The sequence below is a fragment of the Coenobita brevimanus genome, chromosome 90 (genome assembly GCF_032717465.1).
Source record: "Coenobita brevimanus isolate Jiangsu-jjx chromosome 90, ASM3271746v2, whole genome shotgun sequence".
Classification (NCBI taxonomy): domain Eukaryota; kingdom Metazoa; phylum Arthropoda; class Malacostraca; order Decapoda; family Coenobitidae; genus Coenobita; species Coenobita brevimanus.
The window spans coordinates 22855621-22878420 of NC_137043.1; the positions used below are offsets into that span (position 1 = coordinate 22855621).

Genomic DNA, 22800 nt, shown 5'->3' on the forward strand with positions numbered 1-22800 from the left:
CTGGGACTGCGGGCACCAAGGGGGAGAGGCGCCGTCAAGACTGGGCTGCGGCAGCATCTCCTACGGGGCTCGGACAGGAACTAGGAACTCCCAGGCGTAGGCGGTAAGTCCAATATCGGGCCTTGCCACCACTCTAGCGTCTCCTCCGGGGCTATATTCCCAGGTGGTGACGAAGGGCTCCCGCAAGGGAAAGAGGCTGGAGAAGGACTCACGTCACTCGTGTCCTCTCTAGTACGTCCTGAGGCCTGAGCCTTGGGTTGCCTTACCCTGGTACGTACTCTGGCTGTAGCCGTGGACTTGCCTGGCATACGAGGAACAACTGAAGGGCGTACTAGGCCATCCCTTCCCCGCCGCGTATATAGACCGTCGGCGCGGTGTTGCTCCCGTAGTAGGGGACAAGCCGGAGCGAGGGGCACAGAGGCCACACTCTCTCCAATACGGACTAAAACTACCTTCAGGGGCTTCTCTACCCTGGTACATGCCCCGGCCGGAGCAGAGTGCCTACCCGTTTTACTGAGAACACCTGCAGGGCGTACTAGGCCATCCCCTCCCCGCCATGTATATGGACTGTCGGCGTGGTGTTGCTCCCGTAATAGGGAAGGGCTACACGTACGGTAGCAGGGGCTCTTTACCCTGGTCCGTACTCTGGCCGTAGCCGGAAGCTGATCTGTCCGATCAGGAACAACTGACGGGCGTACTAGGCCGTCCCTTCCCCGCCACGTATATGGACTGTCGGCGCTTAGTTGCTCCTGAAGGGGAGAACAGCAAGAGAGGGATGCACTGAGGCAACTCTCTCTCTCTGGTGTACTAAGGCCTGAGCCTTCGGTCGCCTTACCATTCGTACACTTTGTAAGGCCGTAGCCTTGGGCCTCCTGCCCTAGAGGGTGTAACAAAGCCGTCAATACGGTGTTACCTGGGACTGAAACTTGTTCAGTCCCACCCCTATTCTGACGACCATTGCTCCGCCCGCAATGTAGTCTCCTTTCCCTGATCACCTGGGGTTGGGGCAATTGCGGGGAACAAGGGCCCAGGATAGTGATGTCCTGGTGACCCTCTTAAATGGGGTCACTAACCTCACCGTTGTGTCCTCCTGGGGTGGTGGTGAGGTGGCGGCCCGGTGGTGGGGTGGGGGGGTGGTGAGGTGGGAGGTCCGGTGGCAGGCAATTTAATTATATTATGGTATATGACAGTACCATGATTCACAGTTTCACACAACAGTGTATTTAACATAGAAAAATACGCTTTTTAAACAGCGTGAGGAATGTGTTTGTCCTATGCGTGGAGTCATCAGTCGAGTAGACTGTAGCACCAGTCGAGCAGGGCAGTACTCCCGAGGTGGATGGAAAGCTGATGACAGGGAGTGCTGGAGCTCCCGTTTCATCAGCCCTCAGGGCTAGTTCCTGACCATCCCCCTTTGCTGAACTTTTTCAGTGTCTCAGTTACACAGAGAGTAGGCCAGCATGCTCTCCAGTACAAATTTCTCTATCTATCTTCACCAAACTACATGCACAGTACACACTACACTTCCTATTCAAAATTTACCAAAATGGCGTCAATTCACCCAGCCTCGGAGTCCCCAGGGGGGGGGACCATAAATGCCCCCGCCATCTGCCCCTCTCCCGGTGATGACTTGAGGTGCCTGGAACCACTGTCTGACTCTCTTCTTCTTCATTTCTGCAACATTCGCGGCCTTTCATCTAACTTTCGCTCTGTTGAGCACCACCTCTCCTCCTCTAAACCTCACCTTCTTTTTCTAACGGAGACTCAGCTGTCTGAGGCAACTGACAGCAAACCCTTTTCTGTATCCTCCTACTTTCTCTATACTCATTTCAAAGCCAAAGGTGGCTGTTGTGTATACATACGCAACGACTTATCTTGCTCTCGTGTTCCTGAACTTGATTCTTCTGAATTCTCCACTCTCTGGCTTCGGCTTTCCTGTCATTCTCTGACTAAATATATCTGTGCTGTTTACTTATCCCCTAATTCTACTGACTATCAAAAATTCTTCGACTATCTTACTTCTACGATGGAACACATTCTGTCCATTTCTCCTTTCTCTGAAATCTCCATTCTTGGAGATTTCAATGTTCACCACCACCTTTGGCTCTCCTCTCCTTTCACGGATCCACCTGGTGAACAAGCCTACATCTTTTCTATCCTTAATGACCTAGAGCAGCTTGTACAGCACCCTACCCGTATCCCTGACCGCCTTGGAGAGAGCTCCAACATACTTGACCTCTTCCTCACAACTAATCCTTCTGCTTACTCTGTTAATCTTTTCTCTCCGTTGGGCTCCTCCGATCACAACCTTATTACCTTAACCTGTCCTATCGCTCCAGTACGGCCTGCGGACCCTCCAGGGAAACGTCGTCTCTGGCATTTTGGAGCTGCGGACTGGGAGGCCCTCAGGCAGTACTTCTTTGATTTTCCCTGGAATGATTATTGCTTCCATGGCCGTGAGCCATCTGAGTGTGCCTTGCGCATTACGGAGGTTATTCTCTCAGGCATGGAAGCATACATTCCTTTCTCATATCCTTTGACTAACGCAAGAAAGCCTTGGTTTAATCACGCTTGTTCTAATGCTGTCCGCAACAAGGAGAAGGCCTACAAAAGGTACCGGAGCCAACCCACCCCTGAATCACATAATCTTTACATTTCTGCCCGGAATCGTGCTAAGTCTGTTCTTCGCTCTACTAAAAATGATTTCATCCATACTAAATGCTCTCAACTCTCCAACTCGAATTCTTCCCGCTCCTTCTGGCACCTTGCCAAAAATCTTTCTAACAACTTTACCTCATCATCCTTCCCTCCTCTTTTCTACTCTGATGGTTCTGTAGCTATTTCTTCTACTGATAAAGCAGATCTCTTCGCACAGACTTTCTCCTCCAATTCCACCTTAGACGATTTCGGTGCTGTTCCTCCATCACTTCCCCCCTCTGACTTCCTCATGGCTGACATTAAAATTTCTTCAGTTGATGTATTTTCTGCCATTACTGGCCTCAGTACTAACAAGGCATATGGGCCTGATGGGGTCCCTCCTGTTGTTCTCAAAAACTGTGCTTCTGTGCTTACACCCTGCCTAGGCAAACTATTTCGCCTTTGTCTGTCAACTTGTACCTTTCCTTCTTGCTGGAAGTTTGCTCTCATTCAGCCAGTCCCAAAGAAGGGTGACCACTCCCAACCCTCCAACTATCGTCCAATTGCTTTAACGTCCTGTATTTCAAAAGTTTTCGAGTCGATTCTTAACAAAAAAAATTTTAAGGCATCTTTCCTATCACAACCTTCTTTCCGATCGTCAGTATGGGTTCCGTCAGGGACGCTCCACTGGCGATCTTCTCACCTACCTTTCAGACTCCTGGTCATCCTCCTTTCGGGACTTTGGCAAAAGCTTTGCCATTGCACTTGACATCTCAAAGGCTTTCGATCGAGTCTGGCATAAATCTTTAATTTCCAAACTGCCCTGCTACGGTTTCTATCCTTCTATCTGTACCTTCATCGCTAGCTTCCTTTCTGGTCGTCCTATAGCTGCTGTCATAGACGGCCATCGTTCTTCTCCTAGATCTATCAACAGTGGTGTTCCTCAGGGCTCTGTCCTATCACCAACTCTCTTCCTTTTATTCATCAATGATCTTCTAAGCTGTACATCTAACCCTATCCACTCATACGCTGATGACTCCACCCTTCACCTTTCCATTCGGTTCCCGCAACGCACATCTCAACAGTTACTTCAAGAAACAAGGGATGAGGCTGTGGCACACCTGATGTCTGACTTGGCTCATATCTCTGACTGGGGTAAAAATAATATGGTTGTCTTTAATGCTTCTAAGACTCAGTTCTTACACCTATTAACCCGACAAAATCTTCCACAGGTATACCCATTAATGTTTGATAATATTCAGATTAATCCTGCATCATCCTTGAACATGCTTGGGGTTTCATTTACTCGGGACTTATCTTGGAAAGATCATATTACATCTCTTGTAAAATCTGCTTCCAAGAGATTGGGTGTGCTAAGCCGACTCCGCTCTTTCTTTACCCCTGCACAATTGTTGACTCTATACAGGGGTTTTATCCGCCCCTGTGTGGAGTACAACTCTCATGTGTGGGGAGGCTCCCCACATACAGCTCTTCTCAATAGGGTGGAGTCAAAGGCTTTTCGTCTCATTAACTCTCCTCCTCTTACTGACTCCCTTCAACCTCTGTCTCTTCGCCGCACTGTTGCATCTTTATCTCTTTTCTATCGCTACTTTAATGGTCACTGCTCCTCTGAACTGTCTGCTTGCATTCCTCCACCTCTACGACGGGCGCGTAGCACCCATCTGGCAGCAAACTCTCATCCCTTTTCTGTCCAACTCTCTAATGCAAGAGTTAACCGTTACTCCCAGTCTTTCATTCATGCAACAGGTCAGCTCTGGAACTGTCTCCCTCTGTCTGTATTTCCTCCTGCCTATGATCTCCAGTCTTTCAAACGCAGTGTGTCCAGGCATCTCAAAATGATCGGATCTTGAATTTGGCTCTCTATTGTATTTTGTTTTTCTCTTGGAGGGAACTGTTACTGCGGGCTCATGGCCTTTGGTTCCTTCTTCCTCGCATTAAAAAAAAAAAAAAAAAAAGTATACTAGGTTTGAAAGGACTAACTAACTGACAGGGCTTTTGTTGCAAGTTAGAACTATTAATGCATTCATAACCATAATAAATGCGTATATATAGTTTTTTATTATCAGATGCTTTGGATAGACTAGCAGTTTCAGTATCTGTGCCTGTGCAATTAAAAAAAAAAAAAAATGCAAATTCCTGAAAACAAAATTCCCTGAAGAGATGCCTAGATCTGCTGTAGAAATCGGAGCCCACACAAACTCCTGAAAGTTGCCAGTGTTTGTCGAATCACAAAATAGCGTGGGATCACTACCCACTCACAGTTGGTGTACCTTCCTTTAAAATATTCATTTTGGGATTATTACTCACGCATATTACACCAGTCTTATATTCATCTTACATATTGTACTGATGCTCAATGGAAGATCTGCGCTGAAAAGTTCTTCATAAAGTTTACAAAAAACCATGAAATCTTGTGTGTTTGCATTCAGCACATTTTTACCAAGTGTTAGGAATCTCAGTTGTTGGAAAAATTTATCATACAGTTTCCATAGACTGTAATCTTTCATTTGGCAAATCCTGACATGATTCTATCCAGTATACACTAAATAATATTAAATATTGTATGGCCGAAATCTTACCGGACTGATATCAACAACCCAAATTTCTAAAAAAATGGTATTCCTTTAGCTTTGAGGAAACATCTCAGTGCTGCTAGAGTCCATTTTTCCACATATATTTTAGCCGCTCAGCGGACCATGACATTATATTTTCCAGATTCATTGGCTGATTTCAAAAGGCACAGCCATCAGGTGTGGTGTACACACACCATCAGCGCCGCCCTGAGCCACTGGAGGCGGGCACACAAACTATGTGGAGTTACCCATGAGAAAGCCCCTCCATATGAGCTCGGTGGGTTTATACGATTTTCGATTGCTTAAGGACCATATTTCCATCATTTGTTATGCAAGACACAATTTCATTTTACCCATTTTCCATTTTTCCTTACAGATGTAAATCCAACACCTAAAAACATTACAGTGATCAACACTCAGGCAATATATTAATACTCGCATGTAAACTGTCCCAAAACTGAGATAGACGCAAATGACAACCTTCCATTTCTGTTATATTTTGATAAATATGCATTTTTTCTCCAATATTATATATATTATACATAAACCAATAAATATCCTATTTTCAGTAAAGTAACACAAAAATTGTATACTGTAATAGAAGGTAAATCAAGCTGACCACACTTTTGCATTAAATTATGTGGCAAGCGGAGGAAGTTTTTCCAGTTTGTGGGGGCTCCTGTTACCCTCATAGTCTTCATACATAATGTACAGTACTGACATTCTCACAACTGATGTACTGCAGTGAAAGTGTTGGTTAAGTGAAAGTTACAAGAATTCTAGTGGACACTCATAAGTGTTACAAAAATTTGGTCCTCTGAATTGACTGATTCAACTTTCAGCCTGCAAAGCAGTTTACTGCATTAGAAAACATCTGCACATATCTGACAAACATATTAAAATGGAAGCCAAGTCTCCATATACAGTAGTTCTGTATACCATCATGTCATGCATGAATTTGGCAGAATACTGTTTTTCATACACTGTTTCACAGGTTTGCAAAATTCAAGTTCCCTCTTAGTATGCTGCAACTTGGAGACAATAATTTCTGATCTAAGAAGAGTTGGTACGTTGTACACTCCCATAATCTGGTTTACACTAGATTTTGCAGGTTACCCCATCCTCCCTCTCTCTTTTCCAACCGGAAAATTTCCATCAGTATTTCGTTTAAATATAATGGTCCATTTACTTTCTTACAACTAAAATGACAGCTACATATTGATGACAATGAAGTAGATTTGTCGTCTCTACTTCGTAGTTTTATCCACCTTTTATTTCCTTTTCATCTTCTAGAGAGTGAAAGAAACTTAAGCTTCTGACTGGTTGTTCATCTCTAACAAATCAGTTAACCATTTTTAATTTGCTGTTATGGAGATGGCAGCGTCATTTGATATGTTTGTTTAGAACCAGTACATGGTTACATGACATCACACTTCAGCTCTCTATTAAGGACTTCAAGTATTACTCTCACAACTTCAACTTAAAAATGCTCATGAAAGTAATGTTCTTCCACAATAAATGAAAGCAAAGTTTGTAAAGTAAGGGTCCAGCATGACATTCTTTTCATGTAAAGTGAAACACTCGGTACAAATATAATTTTAATGCAAGTTCCAGGGCATGCCACCATACAAGACAAGTGAATCTTCATCCACATAGACCCACCCTGGGGGTTTGTGGTCAGCGCTTCACACTGTTTCACTCACCTCTTATGGTGTCACACTCAGTGGTCACAGTATACAAATGGACCTACATCCTAATACTTAATATAATGGAAGTTCTGAAATACTGGGCAGTAAGATAACTTTGACATTCACTTCTAGGACTTGACTGGTTCTGTCCAAAAAGAACTTCCCTTGTAAATCATGTATTAAAACAGCAATTCTCACCAGTTCAAAAAAGTATACCAAAGTTCACATATAAGTAACATGCACAAAATACCAGAATAAACTAATTTGGGCCTTGAGGACAAGACATTTCACTTACACTTTCCAACATTAACTATGCAATTTCATTATTGCACAGTACCGTTACTTTGTTTACTCGGACAATCAAACCTTGATAAGTTGACAATTAATGTCACAATTTGATAGGGTGGCATGATTACATTCTCAGATTCTTAAATTAGGAATATTATGACAAGACAATTTTTTAAAATATAATTATGACATCAAAATATTTGCCAGAGTCTGAACAAATTAAACAGCATTGCTTGCTATGACTGTAATGTATTGAACTTCATGTTTAATGAAGTGCTGCAATACCTACATTGCCCAATTAAATGTCAATATAAGCATCAATACTCACCTGCAATAATGGTGAAAGTTACTTTGTCAAAATTAACTATCATTAACTATAAAAGTATATAGGCCAATAATATTTTTAAGCTATTTGTTTGTGGCAGAAAGCAACTGAGGGAAAAGTGCACAGATATGATTAAATTTTGTTAGGCCAGAAAGTCCAAACAACCTCAATATGGAGAGTCCGTGAGAGGAAGCACGGCTTCCTTTAAACATTAACGGAGAGAGGCAAAAGCCCCATACCTTCTGACTTAGGCAAAAGCCCCATATCTTCTGACTTATCAACATTTTACCGTATCTGTATGGTAGAGCTGCCCATTCATACCAGGTGTAAATGAAAATGGCCACTGTCATACATATGGACGAGTATTTATATCTCATTTTCAGACCTATCCAGTTCCTCTTTGTCATTTTCATTTTGTCCTGGGAGGATCAAGTAGGTATTCAGGAACTCCTCCACAGAATCGGTGTTCCATTTGTCGATGGCCAGGGTCTCCATCACATCACCATCTTCGTCCATCAACTTGATAACAGGATCTGCCCCTCTCACATACCTTCAATGAAAAAGGTTGTTTTATCATTTTCATCATCTTTATACAGCAAGTTCTCATTACATCTTGCTTTGTTTGACACCTACATCAGATACCACCTGCATGAAAAAAGTTGTGACACTTTCTGACACATCTTTTGGTTGTATAGAGCTTGGTATGGGAATGGAACACCTTCACAGTGTAGCACCACTGCCCAGTTATACAAAATGCCTTAAGCTCCCTCCCTGCTCTCCAGAGGATGGTAGACTACAGAAGGGAAACTTCAGCCTGCAGTTCACCTGGTTAACATTCAGATGAGCCTGTGACAGTGTTTCCACTTTCAGGGTAACTATCCCATTCTAGGGTCACTGGTACTGGTTTAGGGAACAGTTTAGCACAATTCACTTCTTAGGGTTATCGGAGCAAGTCCAGGATGTCTATGTGCACATACTCCCTTTCAGGCTCAAAATAATGAATTAATAGAAGTAAAATGGGTTTCATCTGTCCCTTTCTCAATCATTAGCTTTTAGCCCACATAAACTCTAAAATGCACTGTATTAAATCTAGAATAGCATAATTTCAATGTGGTTTCCACCCCTCCCACCTACTGAGGGTGACATCAGCCCACCCTTCCTTCTAAAAAATCCTGGCTCCACCCCTAGTATGCACATTTTGGAGGGTATTATTTAGGTAATTTTGTAAATTAATAAGTGCTATGAGTGATGAGTTGTCCAAACTACATACACTACAAAAAGTGATGTTTCAATACAGTAAATCCTAAACCCTTGCCAGATTGATTCTCTGTAAGGTAGTTTAGCTCCCCAAAGTCATTGTTTTATAACCAACATAAATGAGGATATAAAGGAGCGTTGTGGTGTGGATGTGGATGTGATAGGAAGCATTATGAGGAACACACTGAGGTGGTTTGGCCATGTGGAGAGGATGGAGGGTGAAAGACTGACGAAGAGAGTGTATGTGAGTGAGGTGGAGGGGGGAAGAGGGAGGGGGAGGCCAAGGATGAGATGGAGGGATGGGGTGGAGAGGTATATGAGAGAGGGGGGTGTATATTGGAAGCAGGGCAGTGAAATGGCGGGGGACAGGGCGACTTGGAGCGATTTGTTTGTGGCCACCCCAAACGGGATTGAGGCATCTGGCAATAGATAGATAGATAGATAAATTATACCTCATATGAGGCTTGCAGCTTGGCCCATTGTACCTCATATGAGGCCTGCAGCTCGGCAAGGGCTAACACTTGGGCTAGACCCTACCAGCAATTCTGCTGGGAACTAAAAGTAATATTTTAGCAGTTTTGTACCTCTGCTTGCACCACAACATTTAATAATCATGCTTTTGATGAATAGTGGCAAGCATGGTAAATATACTCATATTTTGTTTTGTCCCCAGTGTGCAGAGGATACAGTGCTGTAGAAACTGTCCTTTGAAGTAATCTACACATACTTTGCTTAGCCTTATGTTAGCAATTATCAACACTGTAGGAGTGGAAAGACCAGAAAGGCCTGCTATTCACTAATGCTGAAAAAGAACTGTGAGGGAGCTGGATAGGGACACTCTCATGGGGGAGCACAGAAATATAACCAGGCAGCTCTGATGCTCGGTTATACAGAGTACAGTCACACCCTGGTATGTGATGGTTGAGTACGTGATCAGTCAACAGAATAACGATTACAGAATTTAGAGTACGTGATCAGTCAACAGAATAACGACTACAGAATTTATTTATATGATAACTATGGTGGCCGCATATGACAATTCCATGTGTACAGAGTGCCGTCCACACAAGCCATGTCAGACATTTGGGCTAAGATGGTCACCCAGTGTTTACATGTACAGAATCCTAGTTTGCGCATGAAACCTGCTTCGCACCACCCCTCTGAAAACTCAGTCTAGCTCAATCCACTTGCTTACGTATCCCATAGTGGTGTTCGTTTTCCTGTGTTACATGATCATCTCGCATGTGGAAAGCCATTAAAACACCATCACTATTGCCACATAACAATGCAGGTGACATGTAGAGGTGTATGGTATGTAGGAGGACTACTGGACCTTGAGAGCAGGCAGTGAAGCCTATGCCCAGAGTCGGACACAAAAAAAAAAAGAAGTGCACAACGAATAGTGCAGTGTGCAATATTAAGCGGCATGATGACTTTTTGTGTATGAAATGCTGAAGCTTGTGACTTGGAAATCATGTTTAGCATGGATGCAATCCCTAGTGGAAAGTGTGTGGTGCTACTGAGAATGCCGAGATCAAGCCTTTACCTTAATGTGAAACTGGACACTGTTCGAGTGCCATAAAGATGGGCAGGGGGTTAACGAAGTTATTAAGCTGCCCCAGTCCACAATCTTTACCATAATAAAAACATCCAAGGCTGTCCTAGCTCTGTCACAAAACATGCCTATACTGACTGCTAAGTGCCTAAATAAACCTAAGGATTCCATTATGGAGGAGATCGAGTGTCTTCTAGTGCTGTGGGTCATGAACCTAATTGAACAAAGCAGCCTCTGCACTGCAGCTTCATCTGCACCAAGAGCACTAGATCTGTAGAGGGATCTCAAGGAAACGAAAGAGTGCCAGTGAAGGAGCAATCAGGGTACACAGAGGGTGGTTCGAGTAGTTTAAAGTCCGTTCAAGCCTCAAACCTGAGACCATGCATGGGAAGGCTGCTAGTGCTGACCAAGTATTGGCTGAGGCCTTTCCAGCTAAGCTGAAGGTGGTCACCGAAGGAGAGCAACACTCTCATAAACAGGTCCTGAATTTTGATATGACCGGTCTATTTTGGAAAAACATCTCTCAGAAGACCTACATCAATATGGAAGAATGTATGCCAGACTTAAAGGCAGTTAAGGACTACCTCATTCTCCTCCTTGGTGCAAATGCAGATTAATCTGAAACCCCTACTGGTCTTTCATTGAGAAAACCCCCAGGCACTAGCAGGATACGTCAAGAACTTGGGGGTTATTTGAAAGAGTAACTCCAAGACCTGGTAGACCTCTGCACTATGCCGACCCATGCCTGCCTGCGTGACTATGACAGCCACAGCAATCAGGCCACCCACTTTTTCCTCCTGACAGACAATGACCCAAGCCACCCTGAAAGCATGGAGGAATGGGTGGACAACATAAAGATGTGGGTAAAGCTGTTCAAGGATATGACAGGATACACAGAGGATGCACATATGGTACAAAGAATGTGGAGGGGGAAAGGATACTCGAATTTGAGGAGGCGATGAACAAGAGTGTATGCAACAAACATTTTAGGGAGAGAGAGAGTAGCATGATTCTATATGAGTCTCGGGAAAATAGTAGCCAGACTGACGATTTCCTAGCCATGACAGCTGATAGGAGGTTGGTGAGGAATGTTAAAGTTAAAGGGAGCAAAAGGTGGTGAAGAAGAGTTCCCTAGGGACGAAGAGAGAAACCTGTACTTTACACATAAAAAATCATCCTAAATATTACCACTATGCCGGGAATCGAACCCGGGACTCTCAGGTGAGGGCCAGGCAGCAGACCACTACACCACGACCAGTTAAAGTTATCTAACATTGTCACAATCTTGTAATCAGTGTCCCTCCGCCCCCACTGTGGGCCTGAAGAGGATGAGATAACCCTCTGGTACTCAGGCAAACAGATGCTTTTAATTTATCCCAAGCACTTATGGCACGTCAGAATGAAGCTGGTCGTCATGTAGGGATATGCTGCCTGGCTCTCACCTGAGAGTCCAGGCTTCGATTCCCGGCATTGTGGTAATATTTAGGAAGTCCCCAGGGAGGTGCAGAAGTAAGCAATGAGAAGGCTTGGGATCGAGGAGTGTCTGGTTAGAGTGGTTATGGCTATGTATGGGGGCACTCACCCCAGGTGAAAGTGAATGAAGATCTGAATGCTGGGTTTTCTGTGAATATTGGTGTGCATCTTGAGCCTTGTACTGTATCATAATGCTCGAAGCTCTCTCACATGACTTCAGAAATGGACCCCTATGGGAGATGTATGATGATTGGTATTCACTGCAGAGAATGAAAGGGAGGCAAACGAAAGATTTAGGAAAATGGAGAGGTCAAGTGGGACACAAGAATTGGAGAGTAAGTGCGAATAAAATAAAAGTGATGACATCTAGGGCTGGTAGCAGTACAGTCAAGGCAGAGGGAGAGTGGCCACTTGTGATCTGCCACAAGGGTGTGAGAAGCAACTCCATCGTGTGCAGTACTGACAGTTACATACGAGATGTAATGGTACTGGAGGTAGACTGCTAGATAATGCTGAATTTGTGTGTGCAGTGTGACAGGAAGGGCATGTAGAAGTTGTCAAGTGTGAAAGGACTGATCTTGCTGGTGAGTCACTTGAGTGTGTGGATGAGTTTTCTTATTTGGGACATGTTATGTGCTGGAGGTGGGAGAGGTAGACTACAAAACAATGCTGATTTCATGTGTGCAGTGTGTCAGGAAGGGCATGAAGAGGTTGTCAGGTGTGAATGGATTTATCTTACTGGTTAGGTACTTGTGTGGAAGAGCTTTGTTATTTGGGACATAGTTATTATGTGCTTGAGGTGGGGTTGAAGCTAGCTGGCTCTGTGGCTAAGGTGCAGAGTGGTTGGGGGAAGTTCAGGGAGCTGTTGCCTCCCAACACAGAGAGTTCTCAATTCAAGCTATGGGATCGTTGTATGCTGCAAGTATTTGGAATGTAATGCTGTATGGTAGTGGGACATGAACAGTAAAGGAAGAGGATATTCACAGAGTTACATGTACAGAAATGACAATGATCAGATGGATGTGTAATGTATCCTGTGAGGCCTGGGGGAGCTATGTGTATGACTGAAGAGTTGAGAGGAAGGATGGGCCTAGGGTATTGGTGTTGTGATGAAGAGGGGTAATAATAACAATAATAATAATCTGGCCTTTTGTTTCTCAAAAGCGCCAGTTCTTCCTTTTGGGAATTCACTAGTGCTCGCTTGACACACATACGTTATTTTTACAGTTACAAGAATTGTGACATTTCTTGTATATAATACAAGCTACATCATATATACATGAAAGTGGCAATAATTAAACCCTATAATCATCCATCACAGTACCTCTCTCCAGGTCATAGCATTTTGAAAAAAGAAAGGCTTCCAGCTGTCTCTTAAAGGATTCAACAGTAGAGAGTTGTCTTATGGACAATAGCAATCTGTTATATAATCTAGGGGCTCTGTATGCAAAAGAACGATCAGAGAAAGATGACTGGTGAATGGCTCCTGGCTCATCAAGACGCAAGGAATCATCTTCACTGCGTAACATCACACCCGGGCGTGCTGATGGGAGTTTTAACAATTCAGCAAGATACTTCGGTTCACCAAACTTAAGAACCTTGAATGTAATAAGACACAGTTTAAATTCAATTCTAGCCTTTACTGGTAACCAATGCAACTCAATCAGAAACGGGGTAGTTGAGGTTCTCGGGGGGAGACCAAAGATAAGCTGTGCCGCCCTGTTCAACACAGACTGAACTTTTGTTAGTATATTATTTAGAAGACCAACCCACAGTGAATTACAATAATCAACACGAGACAAGACCACTGCATGGACCAATGTTAAGGGGCACCATCTATTCAGGAATTTTCTCACAGAGTACCGATTTCTGATATGCAAGTTACACCCTGTTACAACCTGATTAATATGTTCTTTGTAATTTAACTTAGAATTAAAATAAACACCCAGATTTCGAACAGAACTGTCTGGATGCAGCTGTGACACGCAAATGTTCAAAGCCAGGGCATTGTCAGTGTCATCACCCCTTCTGTTTCCTCTGATGATGGTGATCTCAGTTTTACCATCATTCAGCTTAAGTTTCCTCTTAGCCATCCAAATCTTAATATCAGACATTAGAGATTCAAACTCTGTCTTAGTATCGTTGATATCTGACATCTTAACATTGAGCTGGGTGTCATCAGCATAAAAATGATAGGACACATCATGAGCATCAAGTAGAGATGACAAACTACTTGTGTAGATAGTAAACAGAATTGGACCCAAAACTGATCCTTGAGGGACTCCAAATAGAAGGGGAGCAGAATCAGAGCTAGCGTAATCAACAACCACTCTCTGAGATCTGTCCGACAGATACGACTTAAGGAGCAAAAGGGCACTATCACGAATGCCAAAAAAATACAGATCATCCAACAATAGTTTATGATCTACTGTATCAAAAGCTGCAGACAGATCCAACAGAACTAGGAGAGAGGACATCCCACTACAAGTGTTTGCCACCAAGTCACTCTGAATCCTTGTTAGTGCAGTTTCAGTTGAATGGTATTTTCTGTATGCAGATTGAACAACAGGAACAACTCTGTTGTGTTCCAGTAGTGGTAAGAGTTGATCGAGTATGGCCCGCTCAATAATCTTGGATAAAAAAGACAAGCTAGAGATGGGACGATAATTTGTCGTGCCCTCGACATCAAGGCCAGGTTTCTTAATTAGGGGCCTAAGCAAAGCACATTTCTCAGTCTGCACAAAAATACTTTCTAAGAAGCATCTATTTATTATGTTGCAGATAAAGTCTGCAGCGTGCTCATACACATCAGGCAGTTGTGACATGTTACACGGATCGAGTGAGCAAAATGTTTTATTAAGTTCTCTGATGTAACATTTGACTTTGTTTATATCCAGCAGATGAAATGTTGAAAGCAAATGATCCCCGGTGCACCATGGCTAGAAGTCAACTGAGTACGCTTCACTAGGAGAACTGCTGTCTAAATCACTTCTTATACGAAATATCTTACTCGTAAAAAATGAAGCAAAATCAGAAGCCAATTGGGCATCAGATACAGAAGTTGGTTTAACAATTAAATTCCTCCGACCAACCAAATTGTTCACAACTGCAGGCAGTTTTTTTTTATCACCACCACATGAATCAACTTTATTTTGATAATACCTAGCCTTTTGGGCTTTTACAGTGTGAACAACTGCTCTTCTCGCAAAAACAATGCAAACGAGTTACTTCGGTCCGCTGCAAGCGCCACTCACGTTCTGCCCTTCTACGCAAAGAATTAATGGATGGACCATACCACGGAGAATCATCACGTACAGTGATAGTTTTTACTACTTCAGGACAATAATGGTCAAAAATTGACCTGAGCTCACTGTCGTAAATATCAACCAATTAACCAGAAGAAAGACTTGAAGAATCGATGGAGTTTAAACGTTGATCAATTTCAAAACACATCAACTGGCAGTCAACACTGTTGTAATTTCTGAACCTGATGACCTTTTTATATGAAGGGGATTTCGGGATATCAAAACTAAGAGTGATCAGAGCATGATCAGAGATGAGGGGGTCAAATGAGTCAACCTCCAAATCTGATACGCGCCTGCAACTAACAAGGGACAAGATCAAGTCAAGGACATGTCCTGAGACATGAATTGGATTACTCACATGATTGAAAAAATTGTCCTGGGTGATCAACTCAAGGAATTCTGAAGAAAATGGTTTTGACTCTGGACTGTCAACCCAATAACTGATCACCACAAACAAGAAATCCTCCAGGTTTAAGAGAAAATACTTCAAGAAACTGCCCAAACTCCTCCATAAAACCTCGATCTCTGCCCGGATGACCTGGTCGACAGACAATTGCAATTCTAGTGGTATTCTGATGGAAATTTATTAATACTTTCATAAATTCAAATGAAGATGGGGTCAGGTCTGAGTCAATGAGAGAAACGTTTGCAAGTGCTGCTGAGTAGATGAGTGCTATGCCTTCTCCCGGACAGTCAGCAGCAGGCCTGGGAATACTAATAATAGAATGTGTCTTAGGCAAAGCATTACGAATAATATCGATATCAGACTCATACAACCAGGTTTCAGTCAAGCACAAAATGTCAAGCTCGTGCTGATTTAGAGTTTCATTAATATAGTCTATCTTATTATGGATAGAACGAATATTTAGAAGACCCATCCTTAACTGGTTCAAGAGGGACGTAGTCAGTTTTTTGAATGGTCAAAATTGGTGTTTTCAGTCAATCTATTCCTATGAGAAATCATAAGTGGACATTCTCTACTTGATGCAAAATGGGTAACCGACTGTGACTTTGAATTAGCATCTTGATGTCTTAAAAAGGAGCAGTTGATGCATTTGGGAGAATTTCTGTTACTACAGTCCTTAGATTTATGGGCTCCAGCACAAAAGACGTATTTAGGTTCATCACTTTTCCTAGAACATCTCTCAAATGTATGACCAAAGCCTTGACAGTAATGACACTGTGTAACCCAGAATCTATCAAAAGCACAGCATCTTGTAAGATCCACATACGGTAGATGTAATTGCCCTGTTCTACAATGGAGGATCTCACCTCTGGCAACATCTTCAAGACAGCAGTTTTGGTGTCATTCCTTGTCCTTGTGAAGAGAAGGTTGAGGGTACAACCTCGATCAACGAGCATCTTAATTTTATTGTTTTTTCTCAGAATTATTTGGGATGATGTCAGAGTCATCCAAGGAAGAGGAAAGGCCTGTCACGGTCATTTTAGACAACATTTTCTTTGGCTCTCATATGCAAAAAGTGCCCTCAGTGCCAAAATGATCAGTCAGCACCCCAGTTGCTTCACCCTTGGCCTCAGCTGATGGAAACTTCATTACCAGCCCACCAGCCTTGGTCTTAAGGCAGCTATCAACCGGTACGGAGTTAAGTACGCCTCTGATGTCTTCTGGTCCCATCTGATTTGTCAGGGCACCAGCGCCACTCTCTGGTTTCACAATCAGTACATGCTGACTATGAAAGGCATTTTTCTGACCATGAGCACTGATCTCAATCACACCCCCAGGCAGATCCTTCCTTCCCCCCACGAGAGACCCGCGAACAGCATCCGCAAATGACTTGGCCTGATCTTGCTTGACCGCCATGGGTGATGAGACCTTGGTCTCTAGTGCCTCCAGTCTATTTGATACGTCTCTGATTGCTTGAAAGATCGGCCCAATAACTTTATCTTCAAACTCCTTCTTGGTACTACTTCCTCCACCAGCCAAGACCTCGTCTGCTGGTGCAACACACTGGCTACACAGCCAGCGAAAGCCCAGCTGGTGGCTCTTCTTCATGAATGGATAGTCGCCTGCATCCAGATTTTCACAAACTATATGAATCCACTCGCTGCAGTAGGCGCACTTCAGTGCTTGTGCACTTTTTGCTACAGACCTACTGCAGCGAGGGCACTGGTGTTGTTTACTCATGGTAAGGGAGAACAAAAAAACAAAACAAAATGACAACAACAGCAAAATGTATATACAATACTACCCGGACCCCCGTTTGTGTCACCCTAATTTAGGAGAAAAAAGAAAACCGAAAGAAAAACAAGTACAAAAAACAGAAATGGGGGTAGAGGGTTTTTCAAGAATACTCCCCCAGTATCCCTGCTTGTCGTAAAAGGTGACTAAAAGGGTTGGCGGAGGGTTAGTGCCCCTCCCCGGAAAACAACTAACTAAAAAAACAAACAAGAAGCCTCGGACAAGGACTGACCAAACGATGACGACCCAGGACCGGACAAAGGACTTGGTAATGAGTACATGGAATGTAAGAGGAGTGAATGATGAGGTGAAAGAGAGAGAGATTGTCCAGGTGCTTGAGGATGCGAAAGTGGATGTATGTGGAATAACTGAAACAAAATGGAGGGGAGAAAGTGTGAGAGAATGGGAGTATGGATGGGGTATATGTGCAGGAGTAGGTGAGAATGAGAGGGCAAAGGAAGGAGTATGTATAGTTGTGAGTAAAAGATGGAAGAGAAGCATAAGACAGTACAGATCAGTTGGGTCAAGGATTGTGTGGGTAAAGTTGAAAGTTGGAATACAAATGTGGGCGATTGTGTGTGTGTATGCGCCAACGCAAGATCGTGCTAGAAGAGTGAGAAAAGAGTTCTGGACAAATGTAGAAGTGTGCATGGAAAAGTCTGGAAGGAATGAGAGAGTGTTTTTGATTGGTGATATGAATGGTAAAGTTGGGAATGTGAAGGTGGATGGAATAGTTGGTGAGTGGGGTGTGCCTGCTGAGATAGATAAGAATGGGAGTGTGTTAGCGGACATTTGTGCTGGGAGGGGGTTGGTGATAACCAATACCCTCTTCAGGCATTAAATGATCCACAGGTATACATGGCGAGTGATGAGAAGGGTGGGTGGTGAACTGAATGAAAGGAAGGCAATGATTGATTATGTGTGTGTGGATGAAAGGATGCGAAGATGTGTAATGGATGCAAGAGTTTATAGAGGCTGGGGGAGTGGACTTTCTGACCACTACCTGGTGGTGGCCAGAATTAGAGTTCAAGTAAGATGGAGGAATAGAAGAAGGGAAAGACGAGAGGAAGGAGTAGTTGCAAGGAGAGTGGAAAGTTACAAGAGGATGAGAAAAAGGCACAGTATAAGAGAGAAGTGGAGGAACGATTGGGCAAATATGAATTGGAGCAGATGGGAGATGTGGAAGGTGTGTGTAGAATATTTACAGAAGAAATATGTGCAGCATGTGATGTGGTGTGTGGAAGGAAGAGAAGACGGATGGGGGTGCAAGGAACAGCGTGGTGGACTGAAGAGGTGAAACAGGCTGTGGCACAAAAGAAGAAAGCATACAATGAATGGATGAGAAATAGGGGCGTGGAAGAGGTTGAGAGGTGGAAGAGAGAGTTATATGTAGAAAGAAAGAGAGGTGAAAAGATTAGTAAGAGAGAGTAAGAAGAGATTGGATGAGGAATTTGGAAGGAATTTGAGTGTAAAGTGGAGGGACTAAGAAAATGTTCCGGAGAGAGGTGAAAAGAGTAAGACAGGGTGGAAGTGAAGTTAGCAGGGGAGTGAAAGATAAAAATGGTAGATTACTAGTGGAGAAGGGAGAAAAAGTGAGCAGATGGAGAGAACACTTTAAGGAATTGTTGAACATAGAGGATGGAAGTAATGCGAGTATAAGTGGTTGGGGAATGGCTGGGAGAAGGAGGGAGGTGAGAAGACAGGAAGAAATCAGTAGGGTAGAAGTTGTGGAAGCAATGAAGAAAGTAAAATCAGGGAAAGCCCCAGGTATTGATGGAGTGTGTGGTGAAATGCTGAAGCATGGGGGAGAGATAGTAGTAGAATGGATGTGGAAGATGTGCAGATTGGCCTGGGAGGAAGGTTGAGTCCCGGAGGATTGGAAGTCAGGTATAATTATTCCCTTGTACAAAGGAAAAGGGGAAAAAGAAGTGTGTGGTAATCATAGGGGCATTTGTCTTCATAGTATAATAGGAAAAGTGTATGGTAGGATACTTATTGACAGAGTTAGAGAAAGAACAGAGAAATTAGTTGGAGAAGAACAGGAAGGCTTTAGGAAGGGAAGAGGTTGTGTAGATCAGATATTCATTCTTAGATCTTTAGTGGAAAAGTTTCTAGAGAAGGGAAAGAAGTTGTATGCGGCTTTCATGGATTTGGAGAAAGCATATGACAGGGTGGATAGACAAGGATTGTGGAAAGTGTTAAGAATATATGGAGTAGATGGGAAGTTGTTGAATGCTGTGAAGAGTATGTATGATGGTGCGAAGGCTGCAGTGCGTGTGGATGGTGAACTAAGTGAATTTTTCTCTTTGAAGGTTGGGTTGAAACAGGGATGTGTCATGTCTCCATGGTTGTTCAATCTGTACATGGATGGGGTAATAAAAGAGGTACAAGGTAGGGTAGTGGATGTTGGAGTGGCCCTGGTGAGAGAGGATAGTGTTTGGAAACTCCCTGTACTGTTGTTTACAGATGATACTGTGTTGTTGAGTGAAGACGAAGGGAAGCTGCAAGGCTTGGTGGAAGGGAAGAGTAAAGTGATGGTCTTTGAGAGCGGTGAAGTCAGTGAATGTACAGTGAGGTTGGATGGTGAGGAATTGGAAAATTTGAGTATGTTTAAGTACTTGGGTAGTGTGATGAGTAAGGATGGAGGTTTGGAGGGTGAAGTGCTTGAAAGGGTACAGCAGGGAAGAAAGGTTGCTGGTTCTTTGAAAGCAGTGATAAGAAACAGGGAAGTGAGCATGGAAATGAAAAAGTTACTACATGACAGTATTGTGATACCAACTCTAATGTACGGAAGTGAAGCTTGGACGTTGTTGGAAGGACACAAGTCAAGAGTGACAGCAGTGGATATGAGTTATTTAAGAGGAGCCTGTGGAGTCACATGGAGAGACAGGCTGATGAATGAGGATATAAAGGAGCGTTGTGGTGTTGATGTGGATGTGATAGGAAGCGTTATGAGGAACACACTGAGGTGGTTTGGCCATGTGGAGAGGATGAAGGGTGAAAGACTGACGAAGAGAGTGTATGTGAGTGAGGTGGAGGGGGAAAGAGGGAGGGGGAGGCCGAGGATGAGATGGAGGGATGGGGTGGAGAGGTATATGAGAGAGGGGGGTGTGAGTTGGGAGCAGGGCAGTGAAATGGCGGGGGACAGGGCGACTTGGAGGCGATTTGTATGTGGCCACCCCAAACGGGATTGAGGCGTCTGGCAATAGAGAAAAAAAAACACAAAAAAAACAGGGTGTCTGCGAGGTCACCACAAGCAGGTGGGGTACGACTTGACTACCCTTCTAGGAAAGGTAACCCAAACTGAGGTGCCGCAAAAGTCCTGAGATGGTATTGAAACTTTTCCCAATTGAAGCTTTATAGCAGCAGCAAATACGTCACTTAGGCAAGACCTCATTGGTTACGATACTGTCACTGCGCAGTAGAACCCCCATCAACCGGCACTAATGGGAATTTTAAAGTGCCAGTTAAGTATTTCTACAGGATGTATGAGAAAAACTCCGGTGGGTATATTATTAAAACATTGTTTGGCACCCTACTGTATACCTAACACTCCATGGCACCATCCTACCACGTATCTCTACCGAGTTGAATGTTTGCAGCACCTTGCATACCCAATATTTGTTGCTCAGATTCGGGTAAGTAAGTATATTATTTCATTATTCTTAACGTTGAGAAGTCATTAACGTCTTATCAAAAGGTAGGTCTGGAATAAATAAATGTTCACATGCTGCAGCACACTATTTATTTAAAGTAATAAATGCAATAATTCATAGACATGGCTCATAAAATACTGTATGTTTCTGAACCATAAACACATGTCCGACTGTTGCCAGGCGGACGCATGTTTTTCCGTGCTAATGGCTCATGAACATTTATTTCTTGAGTATCCCTGCTGGCTGGAACACACGTTGTCTGAATGTTGTCAGGAATACCGTAATAAAATACGGAAGGACCTCTGCTGGCTGGAACACATGTTCGAATGTTGTCAGGAGCAGGTTACGTATGTTTTTCTGAGCGACTGTTGTCCATCTCCCCGCACCCATCCTCATTCCTAAGAAGCCCACTGAATGAAAACTTTAATTAAGCATTCCACTCTGCAGTTGATATCCCACCTCATACTGAGAATTTTCAATCACAGTCCCATGCTAGCAGAAATACAAAACCAATACGTTAAGATAAATGATATTTTTGTTGGCGAGTGACTTCGGTAACTTAAGCTGGCGGAAGCAAGTGACTAGGGTAACAATGTGTTAGTCTACTAATCTTTTCTGAGCAAGAAACCTGGTAAGAATAACGTTAATATATAATGCAACTCCGCAGCCTGATAAAATATTGTGTAAGTACTCACTCATCCTTACGAACATTGTTAGAGTCGAAGGACAGCTGGACGGTCATCCTCCACATCCACAGCTGATGGGGATGGCACTGGTTCTGGCTGCTGCGGTGGTTTTGACGACTGCTGTGCAGCTTTCTGGAACATCGTTCTAATGTTTTCATTCATTCATTGCCAGACGCCATGTATCCCAAACGGGGTGGCCAAGGGCTTAGAGTTCGTTGTTTTACAGGGAGGGGCACTAATCCTCCACCAACCCCACTTGACACGTAGGGAGAACGTCACTTTGTTTAATTTTCTTGCGCCTCTCAGTAATCATCTGGTTAATGAGTTGGTGTAGAAAGATTAAGGATTGTGAAGAACGGCTTCATCTTGGCAAACTTGATGACGGTGTTCATTGCATTTATTCTCTCACTCCACAAAATTTTAGTCTCTTCAGGCTCTTCCCCATCACTTTCTTCGTCCTTGGTGTTTTCTTTTCCTCTGTTCATCATTACATCTATTATTTGCTCAATGCTGAAATTATGGGTGACAGGAATATTTTCATCAACTTTCAACCATTCCCCAACTTCTTCCTGGGGAACAATGCAGCCTGCCAAGTTGCATACCTCCTGCTGCCGATCCTCACTCGATGTTTTTTTCGGTTGGGAAGCCCTCAAATTGTTCGTCATCGTCAGAGCTTTCTGATTCAATCATAACCCTAGGCCACATCTTGCGCCAACACCTACTGAGGGTTTGTTTCTTCACATTTTTCCACGCGATTGCCAGAGTGTAAATGGCTTCTCTTAAGTTGAACTCCTTTTGAAACTCGCCAATTTTCCCATCAGCATTTAGGACTTTATGCATAAAGTCCCGCTTGTACAACATCTTGATGTTTTGAATGACACCCTGGTCCATGGGTTGAACAAGGCTGGTAATACTGGGTGGTATGAACACTGCAAAAAGTTTACCATTTACGAGCTGATCAGCTGGGGGATGCGCTCGGCAGTTATCAAGCACAAGCACCACTTTACTGTCCTCTGGCTTACCAATTTTCTTAAGATGGTTCTTAACACTTAGAACAGAAACGTGGTGAAACCACCAATGAAAAATTTCACAGGCCATCCAGGCATTATTCTGTGCTTTGTAATAAACTGGCAAAT

The 22800-nt window shown here is 43.4% G+C and overlaps 1 protein-coding gene across 1 annotated transcript in view; it reads right to left on the reverse strand.

Moving 5' to 3' along the window:
* Window positions 1-6816: 6816 nt before the first annotated feature.
* Window positions 6817-22800, reverse strand: part of LOC145411591 (selenoprotein F) — a 176239-nt gene continuing 160255 nt past the window's right edge. The window contains exon 5 of the mRNA XM_080281600.1: window positions 6817-8082. The gene's annotated coding sequence lies outside the window, so the exon portion shown is untranslated. The remainder of the gene's footprint in view (window positions 8083-22800) is intronic.